Source organism: Microplitis mediator, chromosome 1, assembly GCF_029852145.1.
Source record: "Microplitis mediator isolate UGA2020A chromosome 1, iyMicMedi2.1, whole genome shotgun sequence".
NCBI lineage: Eukaryota > Metazoa > Arthropoda > Insecta > Hymenoptera > Braconidae > Microplitis > Microplitis mediator.
Genome location: NC_079969.1, coordinates 23,296,087 through 23,322,000, shown reverse-complemented (window position 1 = coordinate 23,322,000; position 25,914 = coordinate 23,296,087). Strand labels below are relative to the sequence as shown.

Genomic DNA, 25,914 nt, shown 5'->3' with positions numbered 1-25,914 from the left:
GCCAGCGATTCAATGTTGGACGCACTTGCGCAGATGTAGCGACGCTTGGAAGGACCTGCGCAGTAGCGACGAAAGTGGAGTGCGCACGCGCCCGAAGCTTCCCTTCCCCCACATCCCGCACTGCATTGTGGGCCAGTCAGTCTCCCGCTTAACCGAAGCCCCATTGTCGTGATCACTTCAGCTCGTTTAAATAATTAATTTATCTATTGTTCAACTCGGTTATTGATGTGATGTTACTCTTAAACTATTATTGATTAATTAAAAAACAGTTTGTGATATTAAATTGTGTGTGTCAGTGAGTGTAAGTTTTTAAAAACATTAAATTCAGTGCCGGCTTAGCTTTCGTGTTAAATGACGCCGAGTCATGGTAGTGAAGTTAGTCGACGTCGAATAGTTTTTATATTTTTTTTCAAAATGAAAAATTATAAAAAAAAATATTTTTAAAAAATGCACTTGTAGTTTTATTAATTTTCTACATGTGCATATTTTTAGTTTTTTTTTTTACTTGAGTTGTTGAAAAAAAAAAATTCAAAAATTATTAAATGTCCACTAACTTCAGGATGATGCCATGTCGGTCGTCAGAGTTTTAATATAAAAAAGTATTTGAACGTGTGTGTTTTAAAGAAAATAATATTCTCAAGTGCTTGTTTTAGTGTAGTGATTAATAAGTTGTATTAATTTGATATATTTAATAAGTGTTTGTGTGTTTAATTTATTAATTTGTGCGTCGGTGTTGTACGAGTACTCGCAGCAGAGAATGCAAATGGCGGGAAGAGTGAGTAAATTCAAAAAATTTTTTCAATCAAATTTTTTTTTCATTTGAATTTATTGAATATAAAATTTTGTTGAGTAATTTATGACTTTTTTACAACAATTTTATTATTTTAATTAATACCAAATTAATTATTTAATTTATTTAAACAATTAAATTTTGAATTCTCCCGCTTGTTTGAAAAGAGGGCGCTCTTTTCAAAATGGCGAAGTTGTAAACAACTTGACATTTATTATTTATTATCATTTACATAAAGTTATTTTACTTATAAATATGAATCAGAGATTTAATTAAAAATATTTGATTCCTTGCATTGATATCAATAATGAGTGGAAAATTATATCATTTTATTTTCGACAATTATTTATTGAATTTCTCACAATTGACAAAATAATTGATGGATGTGAAGTAAAGAATTTTTTAATTTAATGTAAGTAATTAAATATTATAATCACTTATAACTCTCAAAAACTTTCCATCTTAATAAATATTTCGAAAGATATACATATATTTTATTTTATATAAATAAAAATATATGTTAATTATAAATATTAATAAAAAAAAGAATGTCATTTTAGTGCTCGTTTGAGAAGACTAAAAATTTTACATTGAAAAAAAATCTACATTAATAATCTGATTAATTAATACTTGATAACTATTTAAAAATTGTTAAAGTAATAACTTCCGGTCAAATAGTTGTATAGGTAAATAAAAGCTCTCTTAAACGAGTGCCAACACAATTGACTTATTTTTAATAATTCAAGAAATGTACATTAATTTTTAATTGATAAAAATGATTTATCATATGTATATATTTTGAATTATTGATAATAAATATGTCATGTCAGTACTCGTTTGAAAGGGCTTTCAATTTCCTATCTAACTACCAAATTATATATTGATGTTATCATCCAAATATTCTCGCGAAAATTGTCTTTATAATCTTATACATTTCAAAATTATTTTTACTCGGAATTTTTACAATTATAAAGTGATTATAATTTTTTAAATTAATCATAACTTACATTAAAATACAGGTATTAAATCCATTGGTAAACATTGAGCCTCGAAATATCAATTCGATGATAAATTTGTTATTCAAAAGCTTACCAAAGTATTTGGTAAACGATTCATCCACTAGTTCGATAGAACTTAAAAATAATAGAAGGAATTTTTAAGGATACTATTGATTTAAATGAGTGCATTGATAGCACTGAATTTTTTAAAAAAATATCTTCGTCTTCATGATCTGCTTGCTGAATATAAACGGAAAAATGATGTGTTAGTTAATGAAATAAAAAATGAAGACAATTAAATAATGAACTAAAAACGGTAGGAAGTTATGGGGCTGGCCCAGGGTCAATTGTTCTCCAAATTTTTTTTATGCATATGATTATTTAAAATTTTTAAAGATCAGATGAATTCGATTATAAATTCTTGGTCTCGTAAGAATTCCAACAATGCTCGTTAATGACCCTGAAGTTAGCAGACATTTAGTAATTTTCGGATTTTTTTTTAACAAATCAATTACAAAAAAAAACAAAAACTAAAAATATGCCCATGTGGAAAATTTTAAAAACTACAGGTGCAATTTTTTCAAATGTTTTTTTTTTTTTATAATTTATTGTTTAAAAAAAAATCCAAAAATTATTGGACGTCGGCTAACTTTAGTATCATTGCTCGATAATAAATCCACCGAAGAGAATCAACGCGTTCTTGAAACTTCCGACGAAATAGCACGAGGGTGAATTGTATCAAAAAAATATAAGTTACGGGGTAGCAAATATGTGTTTTAAATTTTTTTAATGGATAGTAATTTTATCTGCATAGAAAAAAAATGATTTTTTGGTACAAAAAATTTTTATTCGCCCAAGAAAATTTTTACCTGCCCCAAGAAACTTATGAATTAAAAACTTCAATTTTCTTGAGCCACATAAAATTTTTTGGTGCGAGAAAATTTTTTGCACCAAAAAATCCTTAGACTTTGACGAATAAGGTTTTAAAAATCCAGACATCGACTAAATATTTTCAGAATGGTTGCAATTTAAAATTTTTATACCACCAATGAATACTAATAAATCTGCTGTCATTTCGGCGGCCGGATTTCTGTTTTTCTTGGTAATAAGCTTGCATGATTTATATAATGACCAGTACATGTGTCATAGTATTTCGTCATTAGTACAGCGTAGAACATCAAAATTTGTCCATTATTATTCGCGTCGTCGTAGATTCCAGGTCATTGCAGGATAATAAAGCTCACGTAATGGGATGAATCTGCATGATGAGAGCAAGGCGATGCATACAAGATCTTCCATGCGTATGCGCAGTACGCATAAATCTTATGCAGTGACTCATGTTGTGTCCCATGTACAAAACGTTAACACAGCTCGGATGTAGGCTTGTCGTATGGTTTCTCTAGATCATCTGGTTTACGAGGCGTACAGTAAATTGTTTATACACATATACCTCCATATATGTACACATAGACGTATGTACAATAAAAGAAGTACAGTGTCCTCAGCGTGAAGCTATAAATACCGGAAAAGCTACGAAAAGCCACGGCCACCACAGGCATTCTCTTTAATGGCACCGTCGAGCGACCCAAGTGGAAGCTTCGTCCGAAGACCACATGGTGCATTATGCCCCCTCGCTGTGTTACCATCCCATCTCATACTCCCTTTTCTACCTCCAGCTCTCACCTGTACCTACACCACTAGCAAATAATCCCACTGCGGCCCATTAATAATCGCTATAAATATTCATTCGACTCGAGATTTACGATTTAGCCAAACGCGTCGTATGTGCAGGGAAGAAAAAACTCCCGGTCGATATGGAAAAAAATAAATAATAAATAAAAAGAGTATGAAAAAAAATAAATGTGACAATAATAACGATAAAAAAAAAACTATGAATTTTTCCAACTAGTGGTGTGAGCACTTTAAAGCCTCTATCGTTCGTTCACTTCAAATATAACGCTTCCACTCGTTCGACAAAAATATTCACAGTTGACTAGGTTTATGTATGGGAAAAGAGGTGTAAGAGGAAAACGAGTGAACAGTGAGGATCAAATTCACGTGGATTTAGCATTTCGACAAGCCGTCGAAAATAAAAAAATATAAAATTTTTTGTATATATATATACATGGATTGTAATTGTTATAGTATTGAATTAAACGGTGGTATGGAAAAATATTTCGACAAAGTGGAAATATTTTGAATGAAGTAGCAATGAAATAAAAAATTTATTTCTTATTGCCTGCACATCAATTGATAAAAATGAAAAATATATAATTGGAAGATTAAACATTTAAAATGGATCAAGTTTTGGATTTTATATTGCAGTAATTTATTGTTATTAAATTATAGAAAATAATTAATGAAAAAAAATGATCCTGAAGTTAGCAGACAGTTAGTAATTTTAAAATTTTTTTTCGATAAATAAATTACAAAAAAAACGAAAACTAAAAATATGCACATGTAGGAAATTTTAAAAAACTATAAGTGCAATTTTTTTAAACTTTTTTTTTTTATAATTTATAGTTTAAAAAAAAGTCCGAAATTATTAGACGTCGGCTAATTTCATTATCAAGAACTTAGAAGACAATTAGCAATTTTCGGATTTTTTTTTCAACAAATAAATTACAAAAAAAACAAAAACTAAAAATATGCACCTGTAGAAAATTTAAAAAACTATAAGTGCAATTTTTTCAAATTTTTTTTTTTTGTGCAATTTATCGTTTAAAAAAAAGTCCGAAATTATTAGACGTCGGCTAATTTCATTATCAAGAACTTAAAAGACAATTAGGAATTTTCGGATTTTTTTTTCGACAGATAAATTACAAAAAAAACAAAAACTAAAAATATGCACATGTAGAAAATTTAAAAAACTATAAGTGCAATTTTTTCAATTTTTTTTTTTTTGTGCAATTTATCGTTTAAAAAAAAGTCCGAAATTATTAGACGTCGGCTAATTTCATTATCAAGAACTTAAAAGACAATTAGGAATTTTCGGATTTTTTTTTCGACAGATAAATTACAAAAAAAACAAAAACTAAAAATATGCACATGTAGAAAATTTAAAAAACTATAAGTGCAATTTTTTCAATTTTTTTTTTTTTGTGCAATTTATCGTTTAAAAAAAAGTCCGAAATTATTAGACGTCGGCTAACGGGATCATAAAAAAAGTGGTAAAAATTACTAGGGAAAAATATAAGTTAGAATTTGTCGAAAAATATGATTACAATAAAACGAAGCTGAGTAAAATAAAAACAATGAAAAACAAGATTATAAAACAGAATAAGAAGGAGCGGAAAAAACGTAGAGTGAAATAAAATAAAAGATAGAAAGCATCTCGAGAGAAAACTCAAGAGACTTAAAGAAAAACATCGTGACCTCTCGGTATCCTCTTTGCCCCTACTCGACGAGGTGAGTTCATTATTTCGCGTAATGACGCGTTTAATATCAACTATAGTGCCAACGCGAATGACGCTATTTGTATGACTAAATTGACTGGGCGTTGCCCGAAGGGAAATGCCACAGCTCAGGTTGATTTACCGCTCGAGGACCAGTAGCCGATTGGAAATTTTTTTTGCCTTCACAACCGACATTTTTAAATGCAACTCAGACGAATTAATATCGAATTTTAAAAAATGTCGATAAAATACAAGGAAGTTTTTTAAAAAAAATCTTTTATTTAAATTTTAGTCGTATAAAAAATATGAAAAATTTTAATTGACAATTAGAAATTGATCGTCAAAAGCTTAAATTAATGAAAAGCTATTCAAAACGTTAAGGATACTTTGGATGTGACATAAATTGGTAACCTCAATAATTAAATGGATCAAAGGTTTCGATTAATTTGTAAAAGTGCAATGGGATTAAACAGTACCAACAGATCCATTTAACTTTTACAAACGAACGAAAGAAAAGCGTAAAATGAACGACGGGTGGATGTATAGAGAGACATGACTGCGCAATTCATATCCGTTCTCTTTTGTGATCACTTTTACTTGCTCTTGCTCTTTACAGTTATATTTTTTCATTCTCCAATAGTTGATCTCTCTCTCATCGGGTCTATTCTATAATACATGTTTTAAAACGTATACCAGTCGGGTTGACTACTCTGCATAGCAATAAAATGTATCGTACTGGCGGTTGACATTGATTAAAGGACGTACGAGCCAATAAAGTCCACGGATGTGCTCACGGGTTAAAGCGAAATCAAGTAATTATGGGTAGGGCGTAGGTGTACGGCCGAGCTATACTGGGTACTATCCAGGCTATCTGTTGGACGACCGTAAAACAGACAAATGGGACTAACCTGGTTTTACGTTGCGATAACTTTTTTACCTTGACACAAAACTGCGGGAATAACTTTTCGGCGGAATGTTCTATACGTTAACAGAGCCAATTTGCCAGAACTGAAAAACGTAAACAGGCCAATTGAAGAGACCAACCATGACACCCCAAGTAGAATTAATGTCAACTTCATAAAGAACTATATTTATTTGTTCAATAATATTTACATGTCAAATGCATAAATATTGTTGGAATATTTATTTATTTAAAGAGGACACCTATGTTTTGAATTTAACTGTGAAATGTTTAAAAAAAAAAAAAAAGAACAAAAGTAATATCATCCGGCAGCCGGAATGGAAGTAGATTTCTCACTAAAATAACTGAACCACAATAAAACTGGTAAATATTATTACGAAATAAAAAGTATTAAAACAAAATTGAAGCTTATTCTCCCAGCTTTAATGCCGTTTTTACAGAAATGACCTAGATTTTTTTGTATTAAAGTTTGTTGGGAATGAAAAGCTATTTTAGCCGGTAGCGCTTTTTTTGTCAATTTTGAAATTTAAAATTGCCGGTATTTTTAAAATACTCGGTTTTGCTGATTTTCAAACTTGATCATCGATTGGAAATTTTACGCCGATTTGTAACCGTTAAAATTCGTGCCGGAAGTGTGACAGCTGACGGCGACAAAATTGTATCAGATTTTAGTAGGGGTGTGCGAATAATTCGTTCCGAATCGAATTTTAATATTCGAAACTAGAATCGAATAATTTGAATTATTCGAAAGTTTCCGAATAATTCGAAAAAATTCGAAAAATTTATTTTTTATGTTATCTAGATTTTTTATGTTACTGACAGAGATGAACATACATTAAAATTGAGCAATTGTTTTCTCCGGGTAATTGATTTTGAATCAAAAAGTATATTGTTCGTTAGTAGAATATTTTAATACACGATGTAATGGAATTCAAATTGGAAACAATAGAAAATCCAGTGATTTTTCGATAATTCGCGAATCGTTCGATTTCGAAAACTCGATTCGAATTTCAAATCGAATATTAATATTCGATTCGATTCGAACGATATTCGCACACCCCTAGATTTTAGTTTTGACAAATTTTTAAATTGCAAGAAAAAAAAATATCTAGAGTAGTCAGGTCGTTTGGAAATATTCTTATTCGAAATTTAAAAAAGTATCAGACATCTTGAAAATACTCGATTTGCACAAAGTACATTTTAGCTCAGAGCTTTAAATTTTTTTTGTTCAATTATAAACTCTTGAAGCTTTTAAAAAGCCGGAATTTTTCAGTGGTTCGCAAGTCATTGAGTTTCTAAAGCTCGCTATCTGCTCTATCATTTTTATCTTGAATGAAAAGTTTTACTAGTGCTCACTTCGGTTCAGGGAGAGACTAAAAAAAATTTTAAACTCGCTTACGTAATTGATATTCAGCTCCTCATTAGAAATGGCTTAAATGAAACCAACTCTCGATTATTTTTAATTACGTCGCAACACCTGATTGTGATATTGATTGGAATATTTAAAATCAAAGAAACAGATAGTCGGTGGTTTACTAATCTCTTGGTACAAATTCCTCAAGGATACAGTAGGAGGCACTCGGAATTTCTATAACTCGTAAGTTTCAATGGAATGAGAGCCAATTAGATTTAGAACAATCGAGATTTCGAGAAGGGAGAAATCTCTATAGACAGAATTCTACTCCTTCGAATAGACTCACTGGACGTACAAGCTATATAATACCACTAGCTTTTCCATAAAATACATTTCTCATGGCGTCGACGGAATCCAAACGGCACATTTGCGCAATGGGATGTGCAACTGTGAGCCAACTGTAGCTTATCCCCTTATACTTTGTGTCTCACACACTACATTTATATATTATGGGTTACTATAACGACAGTGCCTGTATACACCAGACATCAGAAGGTAGATGTGTAGAGACATGAGGGTAAAAAGCAGAAATACTGACTACTCTTGGGTATTCCGATGCGTTCCATTTATGAGATTGCATGAATAAATTCTGCACGCATCCGACAATGTTACGTTTGCTTTCACCTCACTCAAGTCTACTAGCTTACGAAAATTATACCACCCAGCACTATTTCTCGAGAATTGTGGTCAACTTGACAACCAGTCAGAAAACTGAGATAAAGATCGTTATCAAGTCTGCGCACGACAGTTTTCCTGTTAAAAAATTCAAATATTTAACATAATGCGGAAAAAATGAGCATTTCTCTTGGGTGCATAGAAAGAGCTTCGGTGTACTTTAGATTTTTTTTTATTGTCTAAAAATTCTCATAAATTAATACAAAGAAATTTTAAAATCACAATACTGTCTAGAATTTTGTCTTAAATATTGACTTGGTTTTAGTCTCGAGATTCGTCTCGGATTGAGACTTGAGTTTTGTGAAGGATTTTGTCTTGAATTTCGTTTTGATTTTAGTCTTGAATTTGATTTCCACTTCAATTTAACTTTTTTTTTAATTTTTTGTCTAAAACAATGTTTTGGTTTTAGTCTTGGATTAAGTGGTGGTTACTGTCTTGGGTTTAGTCTCGAATTTCGTTTTGGTGTGAGAGTGAAATTTTGTCTAGGATTGTGTTTTGAATCTTGGATTTCGTCTGGATAATTACATATCGATACTGCCATTCTAATATGCTTTATCCCACATTTGAGAAATTTTTCAGGAGACGATAAAAACGTTTCACGGTCGGCAAAACAAAATTATTTGTAAATAACCTATATATTTATTTTCATGTTTTTCATAAAATACAGGCATTTGTTGTGAATAAATAATTTTGAATTGTATGCCATAAGAAGAGTCAAAAATTATGCATAATTACCTTCTTATTAATGTCGTTAATCGCTTGCTTGAAATTAACTTAAAATAGAAAATGTTAAGCGTGATTGAACCTATACGAATGTGGGATACGACATATTTAAATGGCGCGAAAGTCTGCGTGTGGAATACGACGTATTAGAATATTTATTTAAAAATACTAAATAAACAATTTGACCTCTAAAATTTTTACATAAGCTGCACATTGTTACAATGATTCCATTTTTCAAAAAAGTGAAAATGTCAAATTTTGTGGGATACGCCCTATTAGAATGGCAGTATCGATATGCTATTTGTCGATTCCAACGTTTGAAAATAAATGACTATTTGAATTAAGTTCTATATAAAATAATTAGATGTAAACTTGGCTACTTGTAACGCTGCAAAACTTAGGGCGTGTTCAGAAATGCACTCTAAAGGTGAAAAATTACCTATCCAGGTGTGATTAGTAACTTTGTAATGTTAAATCGCACCTCTGGTTCTACTAGAGGATATTTCTGAACGCAGGAGTGAAATATTTCTCTTCCAGAGTGTGTTTCTGAACACGCCCTTATTATTTATTCTTTTATATTTTTTTCTATTTCTAAAGCTCATTTCTGATTGACCAATTTGGATATTTAATAACTCCTATAATACTCAAAATTGGGAAATATTGTTTAGGAACTTTCTGCTCAGAATTATCACCTCAATCTAAATTTCACCGGTGTAAAACTAATTCTGGATCACCCTGTATTTTATATCAATTTTAGTAATTTATTGAGCAAAATATTGATACATAAATTATTCATTTTTGTTTCTATTTTACTCATTTTCGACTTTAAAGAGATTTATTAATAACTAATAAGATTTTTATAGCCACTGTGCATAGGATGAAAAGTAAGAGGACTTGAGAAAGAAAAAGTTTGAAAAGTTTCGTGTTACCGTAACTTTCACACTTAAATTCTTGAGGTATATATATATATTTTTTTTTCGTAGGGTGTATCGATGTACAAGTTAGCAAAGATTACTAAAAAGTTAAACGCCCTCGGGGTTCAGAGTTAGACCGTACGACGTTTTCTTGGGCTGTCTAGCGAAAGCATCCATCGAGTTATTGAGTAGGTGCGGATACTTGGCATCAACAATTTTATCTCGATTGGCAATTTAAATCCTCTTTTAAAGATTTCCTTCAGTTCACTGACAAAATGTTTATCAATAAAATATCTTGGACGTGAAAAAATTTTAATTTCATGTGGAAATTTTATATATATGTTGAAATTATATGCGCGTTTGCCGATATGTTTTTAAGTGAGCACACAAGTCGCTTCACTTGTGTTTACTATTAAAATACTGTAGCAGAAAATTTTATTGAAGTCTTATTTCAACAGAATATTTATAAGATAATAATGAGAAAACGTTTTGAAAATCAAAAATTGCACACCATAAATTCTCGTGTTGAAATAAAATTTAGTAAATTTTTTTATTTGAGGTGTGCAATTTTTCATGGACAAAATTTTTTTCTTATATTACGTGAAAATATTTTCTATGAGGTATATAAAAAAATTCCTATGTTGACTTGGGCATTATTCCTATACCAATACAGTAATAGCTTCTATGTCAATATAGAAAAAGTCACTATTTGTATTTCTGTGTACGTGAGAAAATCGATAAAGAAAAAATATTTCATGCAGCAGTAGCCCGAGGGAAAAAGTAAATTTCTTAGGTTTTCGATATTGAATATAAAAAAAATTTATTCACATACAAATATATTCAAAATTATTGAAGGATATAACAGAACGGCAAAATAGGGTACTCGAAAAAATTTTTAGCCATCCATAAGTAACTTTCATTTTATATTCGGAAAACTAAGATTATAAAAATTTAAAATATTTAACTCAACTGGAATTGAAATAAATATATAAAAATTTTCTTTTCGGATCGATATTAAAAATGTAATATGTCATAAATGCAGAATTTGATCAATCAAGGCTAAAAAATTTGAATTGACAGGGTGTAGGAATTTTTCATTTTAAAAAAAATGTCGGGTGTTTCTCTTTATTCAACCGGTTGAAAAATTTCACGCACATTTTTTATGTTGTTTTAAATTCTAAAGCGTACTCTTCAAAAATGTACTAGCAAAATTATTGCGGCTTCAGATTTCAACATAGGAATGAAAAGTGGCCCATAGCTTTTTTTCTGTCGAGAATGACCCGACAATATGAATGTTTTTTTTTTTTTATTGTTTGTTACGATCTCTGATAGTAGGAAAAAATCTGAAAGGTCCCAAGAAAAATTTCATGTTTGAGGTATGGACCATATGAGGATGAATGAGGATGACATTTTTGTATTTTTATATTGAGTGGCCCGTAACTTTTCATCAGTTGGGAATATTTCCACACAACATGAACATTTTTTTATTATAACTGAGTTAAATAATGTGTGTATGTACGTTTACAATAAGGTTTTTACAAAGCAATTTTTTATTTATCATTTCAAAATTGTATTCTGGATGTATTGTTCTGCCAGTTGAAGCATTTTAAGATTTGTATTGATGACAATCGCGGAGTAATTTAAAATTTTGAGCCAAAAATAGTCCACAAGAAACTGAGTCCTTATTTCCCACTAAGAATTATAGTATAAACGATTTTTGTTCCTCGAAATGTCCTCTAAGCGAACAAACTCCAAAAAGTCCCGAAAAAATCTATTCTCGACCTATGACGTCGTGTCGGCCCAGGAAAGATGTCGTCTATGTATTTTTAGAGAGAGTAGCCCGTAACTTTTCATCAGTTGGGAATAACTCCACACAGTATAAACATTTTTCGTTCCTCACCATGTCCTCTAAGCGGACAAGCTCCAAAAAGTCCTGAAAAAATTCTATTCTTAAACTATGTCACCGTGTCAGGCCTGGGAAGATAATAGAGGGAGGATTAGGGAGGATGTCATCTACGTATTTTTATGGCGAGTGATTTTTTTTCTGTTGTGTAAACGCTTTCGAACATAGGAATATCACTTAGTGAAATTTAATTAATTTAATTATTAATTTCATTGATTAAATAGTGTAAGAAATCGTAGACATGGAGGTATAATATCTAAGAAAAATAAAAAGCGGCAGTACTTTAATAAATAGAATGATTCAGGGATAATATTTAACCGACAATAATTCAGTTTAATCCTGTGTGTCACTCAGCTTCTTCCTCGCTCGCGTAAACGTCCGTTGTGTAAGTTTACCCGGATCGCGTTGCTGACACGTTAGAGTGTATGAGGCATATTTTCATCGCTACTTTCTCCTTAGTTCCCTTATTCACTTGTACGTAACATAATAGTAATACTGAATGTAGTAGTGAAGGTAAGTATAATAGTCGTCGTCGTAAGAGTCGTACCAGTAGCTGTAGTAGTAGTAGAAGTAGAAGTATACCAAAGTTTGGTAAACTCGTTGAGCCTTCGCGGTGGTTGCGTACGTTCTTGCAACGTAGTTATATACCTACAAGCCCGTCTAAACTCCCTCCGGTCTTCGTCAAGAATTATCTTGTATACGTGTGTGTGTGTTGTATGTCGTCAACAACATGCACGAGTTTTGATGGTACTCTAGAGAACTTTTGCGAGTAAAATCAGGTGATCTTCGCGTATACCAACATTTTCCTCCCTACTCGTGAATTTCAAACTCCTTTAAAGTTTAATCCACTTCGCTCGATCGACTGAAATTTTATAGCTGGATCATATGGAAAGAGATATCGAGTGAAAAGATATATACAGTAGATAGTATCCAGATAATAATCTATATTGAGGTTAATGACACGATGATAACAATTACAAAAAAATATGGGGATGGATTCAAAGGCTTGTGAAATTTTTCCTTTAGATTTTCGCGATACATTTTATAACAGTTTAGAAGGACAAATTTTAAAGCAATTCGATAACTTTGGCATGACTTTATTAATATATTATTTATTATCAGCATTAATTAATAGTGTATTATACACCAATGGCGTAAAGTAGGACATTCCGACCCAAGTGTGTAATTTCCGACCGGGCCGTGGCGAGAATGGCCCTGCTTAAAAAATCCGATAGATTCTTATAGCTGTATGTATAAGGCTCCATACTTAACTATAGCACTTCTCATAGAACTCATTCATTCTCATAAAATCTCTATGGAAATTTATGAGAATCTATTGAATTCTATGAGATTTTCTAAACAGGGAGCGAACACGCGGATTGGGACCTACTTCACAGAGAAAATTTACCATAAAAATTACAGGACCAGTTCAATAAATCTGTAACCAACCAGCCAATGGAACTTTTTTACAGTGCTCTTTATGGAGTATAGTCTCAAAGCATACTACATACATATATATTTTATAGATAGCACTTCAAAAAGTCCCATTGGCGCTAGTTGTTCCAGCTTTACAAGCTAATTTTTATCTAAATTTTAACCTCAAATTTTGTAAAAATTCTCTCTGTGTACAGGTGTGACCATTAATACTCTCTAAACATTAATTAGTGAAAATAAGTGAATATTCACTAGTTCCAATTGCAAACCGAACCACTAGTTTAAAAAATTGGTTCGGTTGGCACTCAGAATTAGTGAATATTCACTTATTTCACTTATTCATGTTTAGAGAGTACCTAAACTAAAGTATAGAACTGCTACGTTTAGTGTACCAGGCATTAATGACCACATCTGCACCTTCTTTCGCGGTGTGTTCACTATTTTTCACCAAATCCTGGAAGCTTAAATTTTTGCCTTTCTTTTCCGTAAAATAGCGCATGCGCTAATTTTTATTATTCGTTATTTCATAGAAGAAAAGAACGACTTTCTTCCCTCTAAACAGGGCAGGACTTTAACATTACGGCGCATGTATGATAAAAATCATAATAGTGATCATTTATTGAATGACACTAATATTTTATACCAAAATATATGAACTATTATTTCATTTTCCATCGATAAATTAACAGACATAAATAGAACTACGTAATGAGCATTGTATTAATTTATGTATTCAACAAGAATATGTAATCAATTTATTTAAAATTGGAAAAAAACATAACTTTTTTAATTATTATCATCATCAACACATTTGGTAAACACCGATAATTTGAATTTGTTAATGACCAACCAGGTGGGGGTGCAATAGTTATTCTCTTAATTAATTAAATCGTCGATGCAATCCCCGAGTAACACACAGTACTACAGAATTGTGTCACACAATATACTAACCGCGATTGTCTTTATCGTTGCGTCAATAACAATTATCGTTGGTAGTTTGTATAAGCTACCAAGCAACGTCATTTTACAATCATTAGCTTGTCTATATTTGTGGTCTCTACTGAAAATTATACAATTCTCTTTATTAAACTTTGCAAGCAAATCTAAAGGTTTAATTAAATTAAAGTATTATTTGTAAATTAATCTCAAAATGTATATCATATATAGTTTTAGATCCACGTTGTGGTGTAAATGATTTTGTGTGAAAATTTTAAATACTTCTGGTGTAAAAGTAACCCGATTCAAGGTGTTGAATTTTGACCGTTTGAATGAAAACATTCACATCACCGATGGTGTGAATGTGTAAGTTATTCATTTCCAACTCTTGATTACTGGAATACTTAAAATTTAATTTTCATTTTAAAATAATCTATATCGGTTATAATAATCGTAATATATGAACACTGCGACCTACACGAATATTAAAGTTGCATTAATTAGAAAAATTACATTATCATCGTGACATATTTCCATGGCATCTACTAATATCTCGAAGCTACTCTTACTTTTAATAAATTTTTAATAACGTTTTCCGCGCAATAAAAATACAAAAAATTTATGTGATTTGACAGCTTAAAGGGTATTTCCGAAGGTTATGGGTAGCCTTAGATTTCCAGCTGACATACCAGCATTTATATGCGAAAAATTTCGTAAATCTAGTCCACAGTAGATTTTTTACTTTCCAATTTTTTTTTTCGGTTGCGCGAAGAACCTTCCGATCTTCAGGTTCATGAAGTTTTGGGCCTAACAAGTTTTAATTCATATCATATCAAACAAAAAATTACTAATATCAGTAATATAATCAATTATTATCCTTGCGGATCCGAATTATCGTTATTCACCGTAACGGAAAATTACACGGAAAAAACAATATATTAGTGGCAACTCTCTGGGATAGTGGGATAGTGGGATAGTAGTGGATACAGTCTAGATAGCATACAGTACTGTATAAAATTTTTTTTTTCACAGAAAGTACTCGGTACTATTCCACAAAGAGAGAAATGTCAAGTAAATATGCCTATGCAACATAGTAATAATGACGTTACTCTATAGTTTGTGTCACGCCGCTCTTATATCTGACTGCTTACACAAACTATAGAGTAATGTCATTATTACTATGCTGCCATAGGCATATTTACTTGACAGTTCTCTCCGTGCAGAGAGTTGCTATTACTTAATTGTTTTTTTCGTTTAGTTACCGGAAATTAAGTACCTGCCATATATTGTGGTCAATTACGGTTTCTACGACAAATTACCGAATGTTTTCTATAATACACGGTATTTTACCGAGGTTTACCATATTTTTCTGTAGTATTGGCAGGGAGCCTAGTATATGGTGGGGACAACTGAAACGATCAAAGCGCTCGCTGTGGATACAATTTCGTTAAATCATGCTCTCTTTGAATATAAACACGTGAAAATTAAGTTTAAAAATAGTTCATAATAGTTATTGTGTCGTTAATGTTTGCTTTTGCTCATCGTTTGAGATTAAAATAATATTTTATAATTTATTGATTCAAATCCGGTTTGGATAATGATTTTTATCATTGCCTAAAAATTATTTTTTAACCCTTCGTTACTCGCGCTATACGGTGATTCCCTGTACAACACTACTTAAGCTAATAGAGTTGGCGTGAATATGAGTGAGACACTAGAGAAAGCGCGTGTAACGGAAGGTTAAAAAAACATTATGTTTTTTTAGTTATGATTTACAAGCAAATTATCATGAATTAAAATAAAATTATTTTCTTCAATTTTGTTAAAAAACTCAATTGACTATTCTACTATTTTTTAAACCATTATCATTGTAATTGTCATATATTATTTGTTTTGATTTTATCGGTTAACCTTATTCTATTCTAAATTAATAGTGTTTATTATGTATTAAAATTTTTTATACTTAATTTTTTTATCGAAATATATTCAATTTAATTTTCTCTATCAAAAATACAATTATACTTTTTTATTTATATCATTATAAATTATTATATTTTGATTTTAAAACGAATTTTTATTTTTTACACTAATTTTATATATCTTTTATAATTCTCGAGCATGATTTTTTGTAGCCATCAGATGTCGTTTTCGTCGCGCTCCCTGCCAATAGGCATTTTGTCGTGTTTTGCGGCATTTTACTGAAATTTTTGGTAAAATCCCGTATTTTACGGTATTTCTTACGGTCAAAGACGGTATTTTATAGTGAAACGTGGTAAGTTAGTTAGAATACATTACCGTGATTTGGATCCGCCAGAAAAGATATTTTTTGAAAATATAATTATAGACAATTTCTTAATAATATTTATCATTGAAGACCAATTACCTACTTTTATCATTAAAAGCAGTTTTTTAATCATTTTCCATCACTGATTATATTATTAAACAATTATTTAACCAATAACACCTAACAGTATGAAATAAAACACCTACCCCGTGTTAAAAGTACATCTCTTGATATTGCACACTGCCGGTAACCGTGTAAAGTTCGATCATTTTCACACAAACAATTATTTACAGAGTGCAATTTTTAGTCGGCTTATAAAAATTATAATCGATATTTCATTAATAAAATAATTAAAATAATTATTTAAAGCTATACAATTAGATAAACTGTATTTATATGTAAAATAAATTGAAGTTAGAATTCTGTGGGAGTTTCATTCAGAATAAACGATTGGTGAGTCCGAGTCGGTCGACGTGACGATATAGAAACTGGGAAAGCTCGGCAAGCGCATTTGTATCGCTGAGTTTCGTGGGTGGGTGAAATCAAATAACAGAACGCGGTTTGTTTGCAAGGCACCCCTTGCCCTAAAGTGAATGAGTTGCTTGTATATATACACCCACACATCCACGAATATCTATTTACATTTATATGGGTATGGATGGATGTATCTGTATGTAGAGAGACTAGTTCAATAGTACATTTCGACATGGGATACTCTCATTTTCTGAATCTATCTGTACCTTCAACTCATTTGGCCAGTAGGACACAGCAATCAGCGTGAGTGACAGCATGTCAATGCCTCTTGAATACCAATTTGTATGTTGTTCGGTGTTTTTCGGTCAGCAGATAGGAAATACATACATGTTTAATGGCTAACCCGGGATTTAATGTCGCTCACCCAACTTGTTATATTTTATACCCATATATTGCATTATTTAAATATTTTTCCTAATATAATTCACTTGAAAAATTCGACTCTCATCATCTAACTTCAATAAATTAGAATTGTTTATTAGACAGGGCCAAAAAAATCGATTTTTTTTTTTTTTTTTCGATACTGTGAAAATATTCCTGATGACAAAAAAAAATTATTGTGCAAGTTTGAGCCTTTAATATTGATATTGAGAGGTGCATCGTAACGACTTTTAGTTTTTTGATAGAAATTTCATTTTTTACCCAAAACTCGTAAATTGTCTATCTGAAAAATTTGAGCAATGAATATTCTTAAAGGAAATCGAATTCCCTACAAAAAATCTCTCTTAGTATATTGACGTAAAACGAGCCGTTTCCTTGTAACCGTGCCTTAAAAATTGATTTGTTTTTTAAATTGTTTTTTTTTTTTTTTTGGATTTTTGTAACTACTAGAAAAATTAAAATTTTTTCTAGTCAAGATACATATTCTTGAAGGAAATTCAATGCTCTACAAAAAAGGTCTCTCAACATTTTTGCTAAATTTACTCCTTCGAATGTTATTCAAGGTTGAAGTTGAGTCAAAACGACTTTAATAACCTGAATAACTTTCGAAGGAGTAAATTTAGCAAAAAATGTTAAGAGACCTTTTTTGTAGAGCATTAAATTTCCTTTAAGAATATGTATCTTGACTAGAAAAAATTTTAATTTTTCTAGTAGTTACAAAAATCCAAAAAAAAAAAAACAATTTAAAAAAAAATCAATTTTTAAGGCACGGTTACAAGGAAACGGCTCGTTTTACGTCAATTTACTAAGAGAGATTTTTTGTAGAGAAATCAATTTCCTATAAGAATATACATTGCTCAAATTTTTCAGATAGATGATTTACGAGTTTTGGGTAAAAAATGAAATTTCTATCAAAAAACTAAAAGTCGTAACGATGCACCTCTCAATATCAATATTAAGGGCTCAAACTTGCACAATAATTTTTTTTTGTCATCAGAAATATTTTCACAGTATCGAAAAAAAAAAGTCGTTTTTTTTTGGCCCAGTCTATTGTTTATTATTTATAATAACTGTGTACAAGTTAATTGTCTTGAATTTTGAGTTAATTAATTACTTGCTATTATTTCGCATCTAACACTTGTTATATATGTACATGTTTATATGTATAAACGTACGTAGATTTGGTTGAGTGAGCAAAGGACTAGAATAGAGAGTGTAGGTATCACACGCCTGACCCGTTTTACCCACATACTCCTATAGCCGACCTAGAATTTCACGTTGATTGCGGACCCCGAGACTTAATGAAGACCGGCGGGACATATTCCAATTTGCATGTTCGTGGATGGACGAGCGTCCGTTTTGTAGCGGGTGTGCACGTCGTTTTGTTCAAGTGAAATTTATTAAATTCACTCGGAAAATCGTTTTAGATTCAACGGCATTCGTTTTTCGCTCACACTTTTTTACTCGTCAAGGTGTACTGTATTGCAATTTTTGTTTAGTTTCAAACCCATTCCATATGTGAGTTTAAATAACGCTTTAAGTTATAGAAAATTTATTCAGATTAATAATCATATTAATTAATGTAGTTAATTATTGCTCAATAATCATATTAAATTATTATAATATTATCTACTAACAATGATAGCGTAGTTTTTTTCTGTATTTTCCACGTTGCAGCAATTTTTAATCAGACTACAGTTTCAAGTAAATGATGAAGTTTCAAAGTTTTAAGACGAAACTTTTAATTAACTGCGTTCTGAGGTACTTGACAGGCATGACTTTGATCGTAAGCAAAACAAAATTTTACAAGTTTTAAGAGACATACTTGTTAAATGTTTTTATATCATTTTTATTACTATTTTTTTTCCGTACCATGGCGTAAGATTGAAGTTACATAAAAAAATTTCATCCGTTAACAAAAAAAATTTGATGAAACGTTAAAAATCCATTGACATTTTTCGATTTTCGTATTTCCTTTTAAATGTCTATGAAAATCGAAATAAATGATTGACGTTTTATAAAAAATGTAATTTGGTAATGGGTCAAGATAAAAATGCTGCTGGAAACATCTTATTGGCAAACGCCACCTAGAAGAATACATTATTAGAACTTTAGTTGACCCGGGGTCGAAAAATTTGATCTGTCTCAAATCAAATAAAAATTTCAAGTTATTTCTATTCAATTTCATTTTTTATTTGTATTTAACTAACATATGAAATTTAATCAAGTTTTGCCTGCACTATTTCTTATTTAGACTGTTTTCAGATTTGTTTCCAATAATTTTTAGTCTGGTTTTAGTCACCTAGAGATCAAAATCAGATTTTTTTCTCATAAGATTTTGCCTTCTTTTGTTTTTTTCCAGACCGAAATCAGACTTACTGCCTATTATTATTACTAGTCCATTTTTCATCGTTTCTAGATCAAAAACAGCTTAAAATTTTTATAAAATTTTGAAGACAGATCAATTTGTTCAAAAACAACCAAGTTAGACTAAAATCAGATCAAATTTTTCGATCCGGGACTCTGGTAAAAATGTGAATTGATAAGCGCTTCGATCCGAATGATTTCGGTTGAAATCCGATAGACTTTAAATCGGAATAAATTTTATTCAAACGAAGTTTTCAATCAGGGCAACGATTCGCGTCAAAGCCAAAGAATACCTGTATAGATACGTCCTTGTAATGTCACACTCAGCTGAATATAATACTTTTGATAAGCCTGGATTGTTAATAAACAAAATAATTTTGAAAAATGTTGAATAAACAAAGAAAGAGATGAAAATCAAACGTATCCATTCACTTACGGATCGTATCCAACTTCCCTAGTAGAAAAAACGCCTCAAAGTCCTCAGAAAAATTTATTTTTCGAATCTAGACCCACTTCAGGATAAATGAGGATGGATGAGGATGATGCTATCCATAGGTTTTTTTTTACGGTGGTCTCTAATTTTACTCCTATTGCAAATAACTCCGCATAATATAAACATTTTTTGTATATTACGATACCCCCTGACAGAAAAAACGCCTCAAAATCTTGAGAAAAATTTGTTTTTCGAATCTAGACTCATATTAGGATAAATGAGGATTCTAACGCTGATTTTAACATGAAAATAATAGAGAACATGAATATTAAAAATGTTGCTATTGAGTTGAAGAAAGTGGTATAAAATAGTATGAAAAAATGTTGCATACAATTACGAAACAATATTTATTCTGTAAAATAAGAGAGTAAATAAACTAGATCGGATTGTTATAAAGGAATTATGTCAGAACAAATTTAAATGGAAGTAAGAGTTAAGGTGTTGAATTTTAAAATATTTAGTTCACTGTTTCATAGATTTATCTTATTGTTTCTTCAAAGTTTAATTTTTTCTTTAATTATACTAAAATTATTTAAATTAAATTTTTCTTATTTCTTATGAACTGCATAAATTTTTCTTTACCGCTAAGAATAGAGTCAATGCTCGTACTGTCGTCACCACGTTGGTACTTGCATACCAAACTTATATCAACATACTTTGGTAGCTATGGAACGTGACGAGATTTCGTTTGAAAGACACGTTTATATCCAGCTTCTGAATTTCTTATATTTTGGTTCCTTCACAAGGTATATGTAATAAAAATACAACGACTGTGAAACAAACCGGAAAATAAAAAAAATCTACTGTCTGGTGTATTGTTTTCTGTAAGTGTATAGATGAGAATAAGTATAAAAGTAAAGGAAAGTATAAGGATGAAGGAAAGAGGTAAAAGAAGCAAAGTACAAGTGTAAAATGAGGTGCTAGAGATCAGTGATGAGGATCGCTTCATTCCGGCGAGGACACTTGACGAAAGAAACTGTCTTGACGGAAAAAAATATAAAAGATCAGGACCTCGGGAACGGAAGTCAACGACGTCGGGTCGGACGTTCGACCCACGGTAATGTTCTCTTTTGTGTCCCATTGTCTCCACTTTAAGACTAGGCTCGGATCTTTAATGGTGACGTTAGTGGCAGTACTAGTAATATTCATTTCTTATTTTCACTCCAAAAGGATATACTCCTTATTATTGAAAGATCAGCGACAATTTATGATACCTGAAGTATAGCGATAGATTATCGAGCATCAGATAAATTTAACTTTACCCTAAATCGTTATAAATGTTTAGGATTTATGTAGTATAGAGAGAGATTACTAAGTAAAGATTTTACAGCTGGATGATTCAGTGGAACAGTTTTTGAATTTTTTGTTGTCCTCTAACTCTCTAAGAGTTGAGACCCGATTTCAGTCTTCATGATTTCGAGCTTTAAATTCCGATAGGGTATTTCAATTGTTGCGTTTTTCATTTTCATTAATCTTGATGGAATTGTTTTGGACTCGGGTATTAACGAAATTAATCATTATCTAATCAGAAGCATACCAATCTAAGTTATAAGTCACCATTCTACAACTAGATAGCAATTGGCTAACTTGGTAATGTCATTTAAACTCATAGTTCAATTATAAAAATAAATAGTTGCGATGTTCGGTACTTAGTTAGACTTTATGTAATTATTATATACCTGGCTTATACTGAGAGCCAGTAGCGAATGACAAGTTGTAATGGTGTTAATAAACATTTATTTTTTGCTTATTTCCTACACGGAAAGAAAATTATGGGAACTTTTGCTATGCATTATGGGAATAGTTCCCATAATGGTATAGGAATTGTACCCATGCTATTATAGGGATGGTTCCCATAATATATGAGAATAGTTCCCATAATAGTATGGGAATAGTTCCCATACCATTATGAGAACCATTCCTATAATATTATGGGAATAGTTCCCATACTATTATAGGAACCTTTCCTATAATAATATGGGAATGGTTCCTATCATTTATGGGAATGATTCCCGTAATATTACAGGAACAATTCCTATAAATTATTGGAACCATTCCTATAATTAAGGAACTATTCTTATAATGTTATGGGTAGCATTCCCATAATTATAGGAACTGGTCCTATAATTATGGGAAATATTCCTATAATTATAGAAACTGCTTCTATAATTTATAGTCATAATTTATATGTCGGTATAGGAAAAAATTTTATTGAATTATGGGAACCGTTTCTATAATTTTCTTCCTGTGTAGTATAATTTTTCTCATGCAACATAAAAAAAATTCTTGCGGAAAAAAATTTGATTATAAATGATTGTCTGGATCAGAAAAGTGAAATCTTTGGAAATTCACTAATTTTTTTGTTGTTAAAAAAATTGAACTATTAGTAAAAATTGTTGTCATAAATGAAAATTATTTACATTTTGTAATTTTGACTTCCGTTATTTTTTTTTTTGCTTGTGTTAAAAGTCCAAATTTATTTGCGTTGTTAGATGGTAATTTTATTTATTAAAATTTTTTTTTCGTGTATGTCATGCAGAGGTTTTAAAATTTAGAGCTGATTAAAGTATTTGACAAGACAAACTTACAAATTTGTGATTTTGTGTATATTTCAGTCAATCAATAATAAATTTTGTAAATCTTCACTCAGAATTAATCAATTTTCTCAGTAAATTATAAAGTTTGTTTTGTTCATTATGTAGTAATAAACTTGATATAAATTGACTTAACAAGTTCGCAAGATTGATAATTTAATGACGTGACGACGTTTCAATCAGCATCCTTTTGACTGAGTGTGAAATCATGAAGATCGAAATGTAGACATGAGATGTTGGGTTTCTATCCATTCTCAGCTATAGAAACTATGAAATTCGATGTTGTGAATTTATATGCTAATTCAGCTGACTGTATGATGCTCGTTCATGTACAGAATAAAGACAGTAGCGTTGCTGTCGTAACCATAACTTGGTTAGCGTTTGCTGCTGATAACTTTACTAACGTATACGTGGTCAATCTCGCTGGTAACTTTATGTAAAATGTACATAAAGACAGCAATTGCATTTCCTATCATCAGTTTTAGTCTGCAGATTATTATTTTGTTTAATAATTAAGCGTATCTATATATTATTTAAATTTTCGTAATACTCATACTTATATATATATATATATATATATATATATATATATATATATATATATATATATATATATTCTGCACCTATTATTAAAATATTTTAAATAGTTTGAAAAATCCAAAAATGCCCATCCCAAGTGATCATCGTCAGGTGACGGCAGGAACCAAATCTTAAAAATTGTTTATAATCTGCACTGAAAGTTTAAATTTCTGCCCTGTTTTGCGAAAAGAAAGTCGCACCTTTCTCTTATGAGAAAAACAATGATAACGAGTTAGATATGCGCCATTTTTCCCGAAAAGAGAGGCAAAATTTTAAACTTTCAGGTCAAAATCTAGTGAAAAATAGTATACACACCCCAAAGAGAGGTAAGACGTCCCAATCCTCGTGTTCGCGCAGTTACACACTTGGGTTTGAGTATCCTACTTTTATCCTTTGGTGTGTAATATACTAACATACAGTACACAATTCATTCTATTTTAGAGTAGTCGAAATAATTTAGCGTCCGTGAAATAGCCGAAAATTTAATAATGATCGTTAAGGCCACTCATCACGTCCACGCACGAAGTGTGTAAAAATAGTATATTGCATAGTTAGGTTACTAAGACAGTCTTTATGTGGTGAGTGCAATGTTTTCAGCACAAGTCGTAGGGCCACATGTACGGGACGGAGGCACTCTACATATGATAAATTGAAGTAGCCATATTTAGTGTACTAGCCGTTCAACTTACATTTTGACTAAAAACTTTAAGTTGTTCAACGAGTTCTTATGATGCTTAATAGATGGAGCTCAGTTAAAAATCTTGAGACGCGTGGTGAAATGTCATTTCAACACTCACGTTTCACAACGCCGGTGGAAGCCGAGGACTCTATTTTGATTTTACTCAACTTCTTTGCACCGGTCGATAAACAGCCGTTTAGGGTTCGCAACGCAGAGGTCATAAAGCGCGCTAATCAGGCCTACGTTGCATAAAAAACATTATTGTTATTTTTATGCTGCCCCGCTACTATTGCGTGTACTCAGTAGAATGCTGAAATTAAAAAAAAGCAATGGTGAGAACTTAGATGACGACTTCAGTATAATACGCCTTCTATATTCTGGATTTATGAATAAAAAAAATTGAACTAATTCATTGCGCTCGCGATTATTTAACAATCGTACAGGCGTACATACAGTCATTTTTACATGAACGTACGAAAAACGTGATTATTACAATTATCAGATTTGTTCTTTAGAGTCTTATGTTGAAATAGTGTGATTATGATATTATTTAAATGTATATCCGGTATATGTAGATATGATTAAATGTGAACTAAACGGTCATAAATCACTAATGATTTCGATACGACAATAGAGCTCTAATGAGCGCGTTCGCGTTTGAGGTGTGCAATATATATATATATATATAAATATATCAAACTAATTAAGCAATGATTCAAATTCAGTTAAATTTAGCGTAAAAATTTTTTTGAATTAAAGATGAATCGGATTAAAATTTGAATCAGTTAAAACACTATTCATAATTGAAAATATTTAAATAATTATATGCGTCATGCTAATTAAATTTGATCATAATTGTGTTAGTAAAAAATTATTAATCCTACTTTAAAAAATAAAGTAAAGTTAAATACATGGAATAGTCGTATAATGTGCATAAAAAGTTTTTATTAATCCCAAGCGAATGACACGATATTACGTTCTAAAAAAAGCTATATATCTCAGAGTCGTTTCAGTTGATAGAATTATTTCACTTGATTGTCGTGACATTTTTACCCCTTGAGAAACTTGGCTAGTGTAGTATCGAAGTACTGGACATAAAAACGCAATAAAGTGTGCGGAAATAAGAGACCTGATGTCGTTTAACGTTTACTCAGCTTATGAGGAAAACTCGATCTTGTTATGTTATACTTTGAGTGACATTGATCCTTTGGATTTTTTCTTATGACGTCGAACTTTATTCTCATACTCAAACACATTACCACTTACAGCTATTTTATTTTTTATACGTGTGTCAGATTTTTTTTAGTTGATTTGTAACTAAAAAGTCGAGAAAACGGTTGAGTCTGTAGACCAGCTTTGAAACTTTTCTTCGCGTTTGAGCTCAAAGAGCTTCAATACATTATTGGAACGTATGCTTTTTAGCTTTAAGAGAGAAACATTTCCTTTTGTAGCAAACGTTGAAGGAAACAAAGGAGGGATTATTGTCATAAGAAATCTCACCAAGACATTATTTGATATAAAATTTTCTGGTGTCTCTTGAAACAGTTCATCGAGACTTGGATTCACTTGGGTTTTAAGATCAGTCCAATCTGCAGTTGATTGATAATTTAAAAAAAAGTAATAAACCGAAATTAGTTACACGGAGAGAAAAATTTACTAATATTTGATAAGTTATATACACTGGTCACAGAAATTAAGGGATAGAAAAAAAATCCGAAATTTTTAGGTGATTTTCAACATGCTGTAACTCGGTGAAAAATGGTCGTATAAAAAATCTAAAAAAAGCAAATTGTAGCCTCAAGTTTCTAGTTTTCAGATCTGGACCTCAAAATTTCTTATCATGTACGGTTCCAGAGTAATCATAAGAAAACCAACAAAAAAAAAATTTTCAAAATTTTT

At 30.9% G+C, this 25,914-nt stretch overlaps 1 protein-coding gene across 3 annotated transcripts in view; it reads left to right on the top strand.

The window, feature by feature from the left end:
• Positions 1-286: 286 nt before the first annotated feature.
• The window catches only part of LOC130664844 (semaphorin-2A), a 453,448-nt gene continuing 427,820 nt past the window's right edge, over positions 287-25,914 (top strand). Inside the window, exons 1-2 of one of the 3 annotated variants that reach the window (XM_057465339.1) lie at positions 287-301; positions 654-775. The gene's annotated coding sequence lies outside the window, so the exon portion shown is untranslated. Of the gene's footprint in view, positions 302-576; positions 776-25,914 lie in introns of those variants that run through there. The other 2 variants (XM_057465102.1, XM_057465488.1) reach the window with 2 other exon arrangements.